Raw genomic sequence first — 13,299 nt, 5'->3', positions numbered from 1 at the left:
AGTCAATTGTACATGCTGTAGCACCAATAAAAAAGGTAATGGAGTCCTAGTTCCACCCACTGGAGAATTCTGCCTGGCACAATGGATGTTCTGTGATGTGTGGTCTGGTTCTCTCATTTTTCTTTTTCTTTGAGGTTTATGCACTGGCGGAATGTGTTTTGGAGTCATTACTGTTGACTTCTTTCCACTATAGGTTTTCTACATCTCACTGGATATAGTGCTACATTATATAATGTCTCTCCTTTGATTGTGGTTAGAATCAGATCTTGAACAAGAACATTCACAGGATGCATTCATGCTATATTGTTTGTCATCCTATCTTCTGGCCTTGGAGATATACTACAGCTATATGCATTTATTTCAGCAATTGTATAGTTTAACAGATATTTATTGAGGTTATTAATTTTTACATTTATGTTCAAAAATTTACTAGATTTTTATGCATAATTTGTGTCAAATTGTAGTTGGAGGGAAATTGGAATTAAATTAAAACTGTGCAGAACTCTGCATTCTAAAATTGCTGAAGTAGTTACAACTAATAAAAATGTGCTGCATATGTAAGGTGGGGGGGAGTAAGTTCATCAAAACATGCTTTGCATTTGAAACTAGCTGATTAAACTAAGTATTATCTGTGGTGAGTGAATGGAACTGATAGTTTCTGGTTACTGTGTCCTTCGAGGTTTCAGAACTAGTAGATCTTATCCTCTCGCATCTTGGTTTTATTCAGAGATTTGATGAGAAAAATAAGCTTTCCTGCTTTTTGAACTCCCATTTGGTTTCTCAACTTTGAACTAGTCATTGAACTGAGCTAGGAGAGTAGGATGAAATGATGAAACTAGTCTCTGACAAAAGTTGGATCAGCACTAACAAACTCTGCTTAGCCAGTGATTTCTACCAGTTAACTGTTTTTTTAAAATCACTGGTGGTAAATATGTAGTGCTTGAATATTGTTCCAATTTATTGTTAATTATTTTAAGATATAAGTTGTCATAATTGCAAATTTAATTTGAAATAGGTTTTCAAAGAAAAATATACTAAAATTTGATTTTAAAATGGTTTTTTAATTAAAATTAAAAAAATTTGAATTAAAAAACCCACTTTTAAATTTGCAATTATTGTCAACTTGTCAAACTGTTACCATGTTCAACTTATTACACGAAGAGATTCAGCCAGGGTGGATTTTTGTGTAATTGAACATGGTAACAGTTTGACAAGTCATCTGACACCAAAGATAAAACACATTAATCCATAGGGCTTCGAGAGGGTAATGGATAGTGTTATTGCTCTGTCTAAAGATAGTATAATTATCCTGTGGTATTTCAACTGGACCCATTCTCAGTCATGTGCTAACTGCATTTTGAAGAAACAGAGTAGTACGTTGTGTGGGTTGTTGCAAAAGTTTTTCTCTTAGAGGGGCTTATGTTCAAATCTGTGTAAGGTCACAAGATTTTAATAGACTTGAGCACATTTTAATACCTGTTGGTAGTCCGTTCAAGAGAAAATCAGAATTGAAATAAAAAGGTTGTGATAGGCACTGGAAAATTATATAATTAATTTATATAATTTTCATTTTTAATCCCATTTATACATCCAAACAATCGGTTTGCTCCTTTTGACTGTTGCTGTACCATGGGCATGTGTCTTTTCTTAAGCTGACCACAGTAATGCTCTGGCCTCTTTCTTGAACGGTTAGTTAAATTGGTTAGTTAAATTCTAAATAAACAGTTAGTACTTGCAGTTCAAATTATTCCTTCTGTTTTGTTAACGCTGAAATTAATCTGCTGCTGTTTTCCTCATTCACCTGCAAGTGATAACTAAGATGGCTGTGATGACTCTGCTTTTAGAGACAGATATTTGGTCATTATATCACAAGTTTTAAGATGTGCTTTTATCCAAGATTTGAAAAAATTACCAATTCTGAGGCAAAAGGAGTGAAAAATCGATAAAGCATTCCCTCCCAGAATCTATGAAATGGCAGAATTCAAGATATGAGTGTTGCATGGATTTATAGAAAGGCAATATAATATTTTCTGTCTTATTATATATCCCTTTCTCAAGGACTCCCAAACTTCTGTTCGCTTTTTTGACTGTCGCTACACATTGAGTGGATATTTTCAGAGAACTATCCATGATGACTCCAGCGTCTTTCTTGAGTGTTAACAGTAATTTGGACCCCATCATTTTGTATGTATAATTGAGATTGCTTTCCAATGTGCATTACTTTGCATTTATCAACATCAAATTTCATCAGCCATTTTGTTGCCCAGTCACCCAGTTTTGAGAGATCCTTTTGTAACTCTTCGCAGTCTGCCTGGGACTTAAGTATCTTGAGTAGTTTTATATCAGCTGCAAAATTTGCCACCCAACTGTTTACCCCTTTTTCCAGATCATTTATGAATATGTTAAATAGGACAGGTCCCAGTACAGACCCCTGGGGAACACCACTCTTTACCTCTGACCATTTATGCCAAGAATGAGAAGTAAATTTCCTGCCTTTTTTCTTTTCCCCTTTGGGAGCCTTTACTACAGAGGATAAAATAGGTGTTACCGGTCATCTGCAGGGTACTTTGTGGCGTTCTCTTCCTTCCCCGTTGATTAGTAGATTTGTACCTTCTCCTTCCATCAGGATGAAAGGACAGCCATGACCAGGGCTTTGTGCAGCAGTTACTGGAGATTCAAACAATACAGCTCATTCCAAAATACCAGCTACATTTTTAGGAATTTACTTCTTTCTATAGTATACAGGCTCTACATGGTCACTGGGGGCCCAATTAGTGTTAGATCGCAAGTGGCTCAATTCTTCTGTCATCTAGGTTCACTCAAAACAGAAAGCACTTGGTCCATCACAGCTGCTCTTTGACCTTAGGAGACTTCCTCAGTGCTCATCAAGGGTTCCTGCAGTTTGCAACAGATCCTCAGCATTTTCAGAGTTCCATTTTTCTCTTTGGCCTCACACTGGCACTGAGAGGTTGTTCAGAGATCATGATGGTGGTGGCTGCAGCTATCCATTACAAAATCTCCCCGTTCTTTACCTGGATAATTGGCAGCTTGGGGCTTTTAATGAGTGAGTCAGCTTTATTAGCATTTCTAGCCATAGTGTTTTCTCCATCTCAACAAGACAAACTTGATAAACCAAGACAAAAGCAGGCTCATCTGGGGGCTCCTTTGGATGTTGTCATCAGGCTCAGGGAGATGCAGACCCAGTTAATGGAAGTCATGACCTGGCTCACAGAACTGTTGCCATAGGCCAGGAGGTTTTCCTGTCCTCTCCTGTGAACTTTCCTGAATCAGTTCTTCCCCACTCAGCAGAGCTTCATGTGTCTGTTCTTCTCAGAAGTCCTCCTGGTGGTGGCAGCTGTCCAGGGAACTTATTGAAAGATATGCCCTTGCAGGAGTCACATCATCACCACCAATGTCAGTCTTAAGCTGGGAAACAGCTCTCCTATCCAGAAACACCAAGGAAATGTGGTCCAGAGAGGACCACATCAAGGTCCTTGACTTCTGAGCAGCGAGCCTAGCCTTGTTTCAGTTCAAGGACATGGTGTCTGACTGACTCTGCTGTGGTGGCCCCTGATCTGTAACTAAAGGGGAGAACTTCAGACAGAGAGGAGAGGGCTCTCTTAGAAGAGGTGGAGAAGGATATCAGAACTTAGCAGCCATGCAGCTAGCTGGCTGTACAGGAGATGTACAGGTAGACTGGTGAGTTGCCCAGGCATCCTTTATAGTGCGCAGTCCCTGAACAGGACAGCCATCCTCTCACATTGCTCAATCTGGGGTAGGATTGATGTGCACCTCCTTTGCCTGTCAACAGAATTACAAGCTGAAAAGTCTCAGCATGCAGAGAAGGCATATTTCAGCAATCTCTGATCCTAGGGCTCATGTTGCAGGATTCTGCCCTTTAGGGTATCTCTACACTGCAGTTAAACACCTGTAGCTGGCTTTTCTCAGCTAACTCAGGCTTGGGCTACCAGGCTGTAAAACTGCAGTGCAGATGTCTGGGGTCCCAGAGACCAGGCTACAGCCCAGCACTGGACATCTACACTGTAGTTTTATAGCCCAAGCCCCAGTCAGCTGACATGGGCAGCCACGGGTAGAGAGATCCTTAGTGACCAGAATTTTCAGGTTAGCGGAACTGATTTGGTAAAGTCTGCATAGGTTGTCCCTCCTTGGAACCTCGATGCTGTATTTTTCACTAGGAACCTCTGGCCTCTGCATTTTCATTTTGGTTCTCAGCCCAAGTGGCTTTTCTAGGGGCTATTACCTGTGCATGGAGAGCTGGTGAACTGGAAGTCCTCTCTTGCCACTACCTCTCTGCTTTCCACAGTGATAAAGTATCCGAGGGGTTCTCAGATTGTGATTAGGAGAGTGACTGTTTAGCAAAGGTGGGTTGCTAACTGAAGAGATATAGACATCTGCTATAGCAATGGAGGAGCAGCAACCCAGAATCCAAAGTGTTGTAGCCCTTTCTAGAGGCAACATTTTTAGGCAAGGCCAAAATTCGCATTTTAACAACCCTGAACAGGAGTTTTCAGAGCATAGAAGAGACTAGAGTCTAGTTATATTCACTCTACAGCTGTTGATTCTCATGCACTTTTTTGTTTTCAAGGCCTAGATACTGCTTCTGTCTTAAGATACTTCTTTTAAAACTTTTGTTTTTCCTCCTTGTCAGTTCCTTACAGTTGCCAACTTTAATGCTTTATACAAGCTAAAGAAAATTCAAGACACTAGATGTAACTTTTGTGTGATGTGTGGGTATATGCAGTGTTGTATCCATACTGGTCCTCAGATTTTAGAGACAAGGTGGGTGAGGTAATCTCTCTTATTGAACCAACTTTTGTTGATGAAAGAGACAAGCTTGCAAACCGCGCAGAGCTCTTCAGGTTTGTGTGAGTGTAGTCGCTAGTAATTTTTCTTGGTCCATTTCAAAATGGAGAGGAGTAAAATTGGTTCATGTTTTCATTTCTATCATTCTTAGTGTGGTCTTTATGAGCCTTGGAGATGGCGTGTGGTGCACTCTGCATAAACTTGAGTGCTGTCTCTCATCAAATTGGGGGCTTTCAGAGCATATGAATAATGTGCCTGCTCATAGTTCCCTAAACTTACTGGCACTGACATCAGTGGATTATCTCCTCCTAAATATTGCCACAGTTGTTGTTTTGCATATTGCAGCCTTTTTTGTTACTGTAGGAAGAAATGTAATTGTTTTTCAGTGGTTGAGTCATTAAGCCCTTTGTTTTCTTTAAGGAGGAGTATCTGGGAAATTACAACTTAAACATGCAATTTTGTCCATAAAGTGCTCAACTCAGTCTCCATTGCCAGTTGAAAGCCAGTGTAGAATGTTTTATAGATTTAAAAGTTGTATATATGTTCTAATATCATAGCAAATGGGTCTGAAATTGACAATAATCATTGAACAGGGCTGATTGCAATATTGGCTCTCAAATAAAAAAAATCGGTGTACTTTTTTTTGGTTGCTTCGGGGTCGGGGGGAACAAAACGCCACCACCAGACATGGCTATACCACAGATTTTGACTACAGTTTAATTTGTCATTGAATTGTTTTGGAGGGAGGATCAAATGTTTTTATTTTGTATAAAATTGAGAAGTAAATTGAGGGATATTAAACATTCTTAGTGGTGCAAAAGTCTGAAGTTATGTCGTGAGGTTAGAAAGAGGGGACTGAGTGAATGATCAGTGCAAAAATAGCACTCCGTCAGAGAGGTGTCAGAGTGCAGCAATGCGCACTGGCTCAGCACTTGATTCCTTGCATTTTCTGTTAGGCAAAAGGCTGTTGGCATTGACTGTACGTGTACAGTCCCTTTTGTCCACTGACTCGGATTGCCATCTGCCAGTATGCTGCCGAGAGTGGAGAAGCAAAGTGCAGGGCCCCCTCCCCCAAGCTGTTGGGTGATGGATGGGTGGGTGAGATCACTGTCTTGCTTTGCTTGGTTGGGGAAGGGCAATAAGAATGAGTGCCCCCTTCTGTGAGGAAGAGAAGTGAGGAGGTCCCCTTCTAAGTAGATAGGCATGTTGGGGAGAGGAAAGAGCAGCTCTTCATGTCATGCCAGTTATCCCCGGCTGGAGCTTCAAATATACCATGTAATCCATTTGTTTCCTCCTTACCCTCTGTCCATAGCTTCATTTCAAGCTATTCTTTTATACTTTGTAGCTGGCGGGGTGTGGGGACCACCAGAGAACTGCTGGCAAACCATGGACTTCTCTGGGTGAGGTCAAGTGGGATGTGTTTGGTATTTTGTTCCTAGCTAATAGGTTTAGTCCTCCGGTGAGTGTTCAGAGTCCTAGTGTTTCTTTGAGTTTGGTGTGATGTGCTACAGTGAAAGGCAAGCAGTTTTTGTGTTGTCATCGTAACTTGCTCTCTCAAACCTCATCCTCCGCCATCCCTGTCTGAGAACAGTCTGGATGTGCTGACCTTCAGGGCATGTCTACACTTGCCATTTAAAGCGCAAAATGTCCCTTTTTTGCGCAAAAACTATGGGAGCGTCTACACTTGGCCAAAGACTTTCTGCAGTGAAATTCAGAAGTTGCCCCGCAAACAGAAAACCACCTCCACAAGAGGCATACAGCTCTTAACGCTGATCCTTTTGCGGTGATGTGCAAGTGAAGACACATTCTCCCTATTTACAGAGCTTTGAGCCTCCTCAGGATATCCCACAGGGCCTAGGTGACCACTTTGATGTCAGAGCAGTGGAGCTGCTGGCCAGGGAAACAGACGTCCCCCCCTCCCCTGTAAACCCCTGGGAACTTTGAAACTCCTCTTCCTGGTTTCTTGGCAAGTGCTGACTTATCTGACCAGGAGACAATGGCTGCTCCACAGAGCAAACAATCCTCTGCTTGGATCAGTGTCTGGGGACAGGAGGCAGTGCAGGGACCCAGCATGCCCCATGATCATCCCCTTCCCTCAAGGCCTATCCTCCAAATGGAGAGAGCTGCACTGTGAGAGAGCTGCCCTCCGTGCTTAGCGATGGAAGTACTGCAAACGTGAACACTCTGACACCTGTGGAAGTGAGTGAGGACACAAACCAGGGCTTTTCTTTTGCCGGTTCCCTATCACCGGTGAAACTGACAGCGCAAAAACTCTGCTGGTGTAGACATAGCCTCAGTGTGCTGTGCACAGCTTCTCCATCTGCTGGGGCCTGAATGGGACTGAGGTGGGGAGCGGGGGTAGGCAGTTCTGTCATAGGGTTTGTGGGGGGGGTTTGTTGGTGAGGTTCTGTTAGGTTCAGCTGTAAGGAGGTAATGTGTGTGTTGGTGGTTGCTGTCAGGTACTCCGTGCTAAAGAGGCACCTTTTATCCTGCTGGAAATTAAAATAACAATTTGTATTACTGCATTGCCTGGGGCGCTAGGCACAAACTGGAGTCACACTGTGTTCAGCGCTGTACAAACACAACAAAAAGCTGGTCCCTACCCTAAGGGGCTTAAAATAGGAAGGGGCCTTGTGTGACTTTTTTTTTTTCTTGAGTGTACTGATTCCAGGAGAGAGAGAGAGAGAGAATGCATATGGTTCTCATCCAGGGGTACGCATACCCCTGAGGCTCGTCATACGTCTTCTGGGGGGAAATCAACTCATCTAGAGATTTTTGCCTATTTTACAACAAGCTACTAAAAAGCATTAGCTTGGTCATTATAAACTAAAATTTCATACAGGCAATGCTTTGTTTATACTGCTTGACAGACTGTACACTGAAATGTAAGTATGATATTTATATTCCAGTTGATTTATTTGAGAATGTCAGCAATTTTTCAGTAATAGTGTGCAGTGACACTTGTATTTTTATGTCTGATTTTATAAGCAAATAGATCTTAAGTGAGATGTAACTTGGGGGTAGGGAAGATAAATCAGATTCCTGGTACAATAATCAGAAAAGGTTGACAGCCACTGGTATAAGGCAACTGGGAGTTGCACCCAGGGCAGCCCCTAGGGGGGTGCAGAGCCTGGGACAACCCCCCCCCCACCTCCAGCCCAGGCCCTGCCCTCACTCTGCCTCGCCTCTTTCTGCCCCAATTCCACCCCAAGCCGCTGCCGTGCCCCCTCCCCCAAGCCCCTTTCCTGCTCTGCCCCCTCCTCACCCCATTCCACCCCTGCCCCTGAGCGATGCTGGGAGCCAGTGGAGCGGGCTGGGACTGGGTCGCTCACTGCTGCCAGCACCGGGCCCCCTGCTAACCCCTCAGACCACCCTGGACCCCGAGTCCCAAAGTGCGGGGCCCAGGGTGGCTGTTCTGGTCCATCCTATGGATCGGATGGCTCTGGTTGCAACTTTTTTCCCAAGCTGAAAATTTGTATTTTCAAACCATTCCTACCTGGCATTCCTACCCGCCTTATAGTATTAAAAGTGAAAGAATTCTAGCAATCTAATTGCCATTTGTGCTGTTCCTTGTTTGCACTTCAGTCTGCTTGAAGGATGAAACTACTCTGGTCAGTTTCACTTTCTGCTTTGCAAGCACAATGCTGCTGCTGCTTTCTCATCTCCAGCCTTGGAGAAGAATGTTCTTATGTCTTTTAAACTTAAAATATCAAAACTAAATTTTGGCCCTACTTTTAGAGGTTCCTTAAATCAGTAGTGACCAAACACTTTGACAATGAATGGGTAAAGAGCTGTACATCTCTGCACAGTACTGGTGCTTGAAAATAACCTCCCTTATTTGAGTGATTAAAATTGGGATAGTGGCTGCCGAGACCCGGGTCTGCCGGTACTGACAAACCCTGCTAGTGTAGATGCAGATAATACAGGCTAAACAATACTTTTATAATGGGTTGGTGGGCAAAATAAACTTTACTAGCGAAAGCACTGCTATGATAACTGCGACTACACCAGGGCTTTGCCAGCGCAGAAATGTTATGCACTCCAAAAAACCCCAAAATCCCTGTCCTAACTGACACTGTTCTATAGGCAAAAGTATCTAGTGTAGACTGGGGCCTTAGTCAGTGGAATCCTGTAGTGAATCCCTGCCTGTGAAATGCTCTGTCTGACAGGAGGTGCTCTTTCTGGCAAGACAAGATCTTTCCTTGTTTGTCTCCTCCCATGTACTCATACCTGTATTATAAATCTTCACGTCTCTTCTTTTGTCTCAAACCCTGTTTTTTCTGTCTGCCTGATCTGCTGCTGAACTGTGGGAAGTTGCTCAGCTAGAGGCTCAATGCAGGATTTCTTCTGCCTGTGTAATTTGCTGGACATCTGTCACAAAGGGGAGGAGAATAGACCTGGCAGGCAGGCAGGCTGCAGGCCTGCAAATCCTGCTGTTCAGTCTGTTGCAATGGGCAATCTTGTCTGGCTGCATTCGGCCGCCAGCATTCTAACGGTGCTAATCTTGTGGCACGGGGATATGCAGATGGACTAGAGAGCCCGGGTATATTTCAGTGTCAGCGGGGCAAAAGGGGAAAAGTCTCCTCTTGCACTCTGCATTGGAAACTATGTACATTTAATGACTATTCATTATGTCATACGACTAGATAGAGCCATGAGAAAAACATCTCATCTTTGTGTCAAGGGCATAATTTCTGCTATTCTCCAGGGCATGTACAGGCATGAATTTCCTGCACTAAATATAACGTGTATCTTATTTTATAACAGTACAGCACAGAGAAAGAAAGGTATTGAAGCTTGTTTTTGTTCAGAATAAGTCGTCACTTTTTTAGGTGGCTGTGCCTGCCTATTAAGATTGTTTGGGCTCTACAGGACTGTTTTAGAACAAATAACCCCTCTCCTGAAGTACATTGTCTGTCTCTTCACTGCTGTTGCCCTGCTCTTGTTTTTGTGAATGATGCAGTTGTTCTGCCTTAGGCAGCGTATGCAAAGAGATCAGCAGGCTACACTAAAATTCACATTACTATAGCTGAGATCTGGTGAATACAGCCGTGTGTGTCGCTCATTCTTTTCTATCATGGCTTGTGATCGAAGCAATTCAGAATTCCATGGGAAGAGGATAGTATTAAACCCTAGTTGCTTCAAAAGAAATCATTGACTCATATTTTTTGTTCATCTTTGTTACTGCTCATGATATAAAGACATAAGGGTTCCCACAAGCTGAATCACATGAGCTTAGGGTGCCAGGTGGAAAGTCAGTGACAGTAAAAGCAGATGCGAGCATCTAGTGTAGAATAGGATGAAAATAGAGCATGACTCTGCCAAGTCTATGCATTTCCTGCCAGTCCCTTAACAATGTCCTGGACTGGACTTTTTAAAAGTAATCTTATGCCCCCTCTCCCTGCCCTTTCTTACTGTATTTAGCCTGATTATTTTAACCTTAGAAATATGCTAATAGTTTAGGACAGTGATGTCAACAGTTTCTGTAAAAGATCAACCCAACAGACTCGAGCCCTAAGGATAGGCCAGCAGAAGGGTATGAAAGGTAATTGGCCCTCAGGACTAAATACCATTCCCCAGCCAGAGTTCTGCCCTCCTGTCCATATCTCATTGGGGCCCAGCCATGCTGTCCACTCCCATGACTTTACTACTTTACTTTACAAGTTGCTGCTCTGTGTCCTCAGCCAGCAGCAACGTGCTGCTTTCCTGTGTGTGTCTCAGCTTTTCATTCCCAGCTCTCAGGCTGTCTGGCTTTGCCACTGCTTCCAGCCTGCTGTTCCTGCTCTTGCACAAGCTGGGGCTTCCCACCCAAGTCTGATCGCTTCTGACATCAGGATTATACTTCCTTTTTCCTTGTCTCTAGGGATTTGGAGCTCTGCACTAGCAGACGTTGGACTGGATAACACAGTGGCCTCTGCTGGCTAGTTCCATTTCCGCCATCTCATCTGAGGTTGGAGGAAGTATCCAGCGATGAGCCAGCAGGGTCACTTCAGTATGACCTGATCATTGCTGTTAATATGGCTTGACCCAGTAGGAAGGAAACCTCTCCCAATACCTCCTCTTGGCTACAGGCCTATGCTTAAATTTCCGACTATCCATGCTCCTGATGTTTTTCCTTCTATATTGTTAACTTTTCTCCCCCATCCCCTCCCCACAATAGTTGGATATCTGCCACCCTAAATGTTCTGTTGAATGAACTCATGAATGGAGATTGGGAATCCTTCAGCATGATGTCCTGTTTGTTTGCCAGCATGTTCCTTTGCTTAGTCTAGGAGAGCAATATATTGTGATTTGACCAGCTGCAAATGACGGCATGTTAAAGAAAAGAACAAGGAATGAAAGGCATTGGCATAATAACTTCAAAAAGTGACAGGTCACTTCCCTCATTAGGAATCCTCTTACAGCAGCCACTGTTCCTATGGCTAGGTATTGCAGCTCATGTGGTCTGTAAGGTCATACATTGCTTGTAGAGCATCTGAGAGAGTGCCAGAGCTCAGCAGTGTCTGCGAATGCAGTTACCAACGGTGGATGTGGAGATGGTTCACTTCATCATTCAGACCTGGAAACTGAGCAGAATGCATAGCTAAAAGTTGTAACAACGGGCACTCACAACAGGTCTTTGAAGGAGCAGCTTGCTGTCAAGGTCTGTGTGTTTCCTACATACTCACTTCCCTGGATTGAACTCCTGTGGATTGTTTTCATTTGGGTATTTTGGCATAAGTGGAATGAAATTCCAGACTCTTGCCTGGATAATTCTTTCATGTCCGTTAGATTAAGGTGGGGAAGTGAATCCTTGGAAAACTGCATTTTCTAAGGGTTGTTAATATTCTGGTTAGTTGTGCTGATCGAGTGTATATGCATGTAAGTGGGATTGAACCCTTTCACTGCTGGGTTACTGCCTCTGACCTCCTCGCCCCATCCATCACAGTCCCTCTGCTGCCAGCCTCTTCTCCATCATTCTTATTCCCTTGAACATGCCAGCCCCCTGTGGTTCCCTTCCTTCTCCAGCCTCTGCCCCCTTCCTTTGCACCCAACTAACTTTTAAGTCTGTGGAACTCCCTCCCCCAATGTCATTTCAAGTTAAAACTGCTTAGGTGATCTCCCCCACCCTGAAAAAGGCTTTGGGTAAAATGTCTGTTTTTTGGCCATTCCTATTTGGGTTTAATGTTCGAAACCTTACCCTATAGTAATATTAGCCAACTGAAAGAGCCATCCGAGCGAGTTCTCTCCTAACAGCTCACTGGTAGTGGCTTCTGTAGTTGACATCTGTCAAAAGTAAACTGGTTAAAGAGAAGAGGGTCACCTGTTTCTCCTCTCTGGGGGATGTGGTCATAGCTAGCAAGTGTTTCTTCTTTGCTTACACACATTTCCCTTGACTGAATTATAACTTTCTTTAATTCACAATATTTTCGTCTTACTCAGCCTTATTACTTGAAACACTTTAATTATTCTGCAGTCCGCTACAATTTACTTGAATTCCGGGTGTGTCTCATTTTTCTAACATTGGGGTTGGCCAATGGTACAGTTATCCCTGGTGACAGAATACCTGTAGTAAAGAGCAAGTTGTCTGTCAGACACCCCGGTCCTATTTCCTCCTGTGTGCCTGCTTCCTCATTTCCTGATGCTTTTATTTTCCTTTTTAAGTCTTTCCACATTCTGGCTTTTAAAACCATTAATTCCTCTGGCAGGGAGTGTTGGCTGATCCCTACATCTAAAAGTTTTCTTCCACCACTAACCAAATGAACCTGAATGCATCACCTCAGCCTGTCTACAGAGGCCCAAGGTCTCTCCCATAGCTGAGACTCCATTGTTGCAGCGCAAATGATGCCTGTGGCTTTATGTAATCTTGTCCTTATGGGTGGCCTGAAAAGAAGGAAATAAAATATATTTGTGCCTTTTTAAAAATTTTATTTCATGACATCTTTACACATTACAGACTTATTTTAAAAGTTTTGTTTTGCCTTTGAAATACTACAAAAATTGGGTTTTGTCTTGCTAATGTTTTAAGGGCATAGAAATGTAGATTGAAAGCTTATTCAGCCCTTACTTTAAGAGACATAGTATTGGGGGTGGGGGGGGGGGGAGCTAGATAGTTAGGTATCAAAACTTAACTAAAAGTTAAATGTTTCACTTAAATAAAGAACAAAGTTGAACAGTTTGAACAAAACTTATTTCCTCTCCAAATTAAGCAGGTTTCACCAACAGCCTCCTTTATAAATCATATGAAGGAAGGACACAGGTCTAAGAGTTTTTCTTCTACAGATAAACTTCAAACATATCCTCTGTTAATAACGGACACACACAAGCCCTGTTTGGCATTTGCCAGTTCTAGTTAACGGTCCAGATATTCAACTTCCTGTTCCATTGGGGTCAGTTCACTAGGCTGTACTCTAGGAAACTTACTTTTTCTTTTGAGCAGATGTTAAAAATCTCACTTGTATTTATTGCCCCAATTGAAAATAAAACTTTAAGTTT

The 13,299-nt window shown here is 43.0% G+C and overlaps 1 protein-coding gene and 1 long non-coding RNA gene across 16 annotated transcripts in view; one reads left to right on the top strand and one right to left on the bottom strand.

Annotated features, from left to right (window-relative positions):
* The window catches only part of BCL2L11 (BCL2 like 11), an 85,439-nt gene that overhangs the window by 33,859 nt on the left and 38,281 nt on the right, over positions 1–13,299 (top strand). The window lies entirely within an intron of this gene.
* The window catches only part of LOC115649336, a 176,440-nt gene continuing 171,235 nt past the window's right edge, over positions 8,095–13,299 (bottom strand). The window contains exons 4-5 of one of the 2 annotated variants that reach the window (XR_003999812.1): positions 12,583–12,687; positions 8,095–12,090 (exon numbers count right to left, since the gene is read on the bottom strand). This is a non-coding gene — a long non-coding RNA (uncharacterized LOC115649336). Of the gene's footprint in view, positions 12,688–13,299 lie in introns of both variants that reach the window. The other variant, XR_003999811.1, reaches the window with a different exon arrangement.

Source organism: Gopherus evgoodei, chromosome 3 (genome assembly GCF_007399415.2).
Source record: "Gopherus evgoodei ecotype Sinaloan lineage chromosome 3, rGopEvg1_v1.p, whole genome shotgun sequence".
In the NCBI taxonomy this organism is placed as follows: Eukaryota; Metazoa; Chordata; order Testudines; family Testudinidae; genus Gopherus; species Gopherus evgoodei.
The sequence above is the reverse complement of the archived record's forward strand: the minus strand, read 5'-3'. Positions and strand labels throughout refer to the sequence as shown.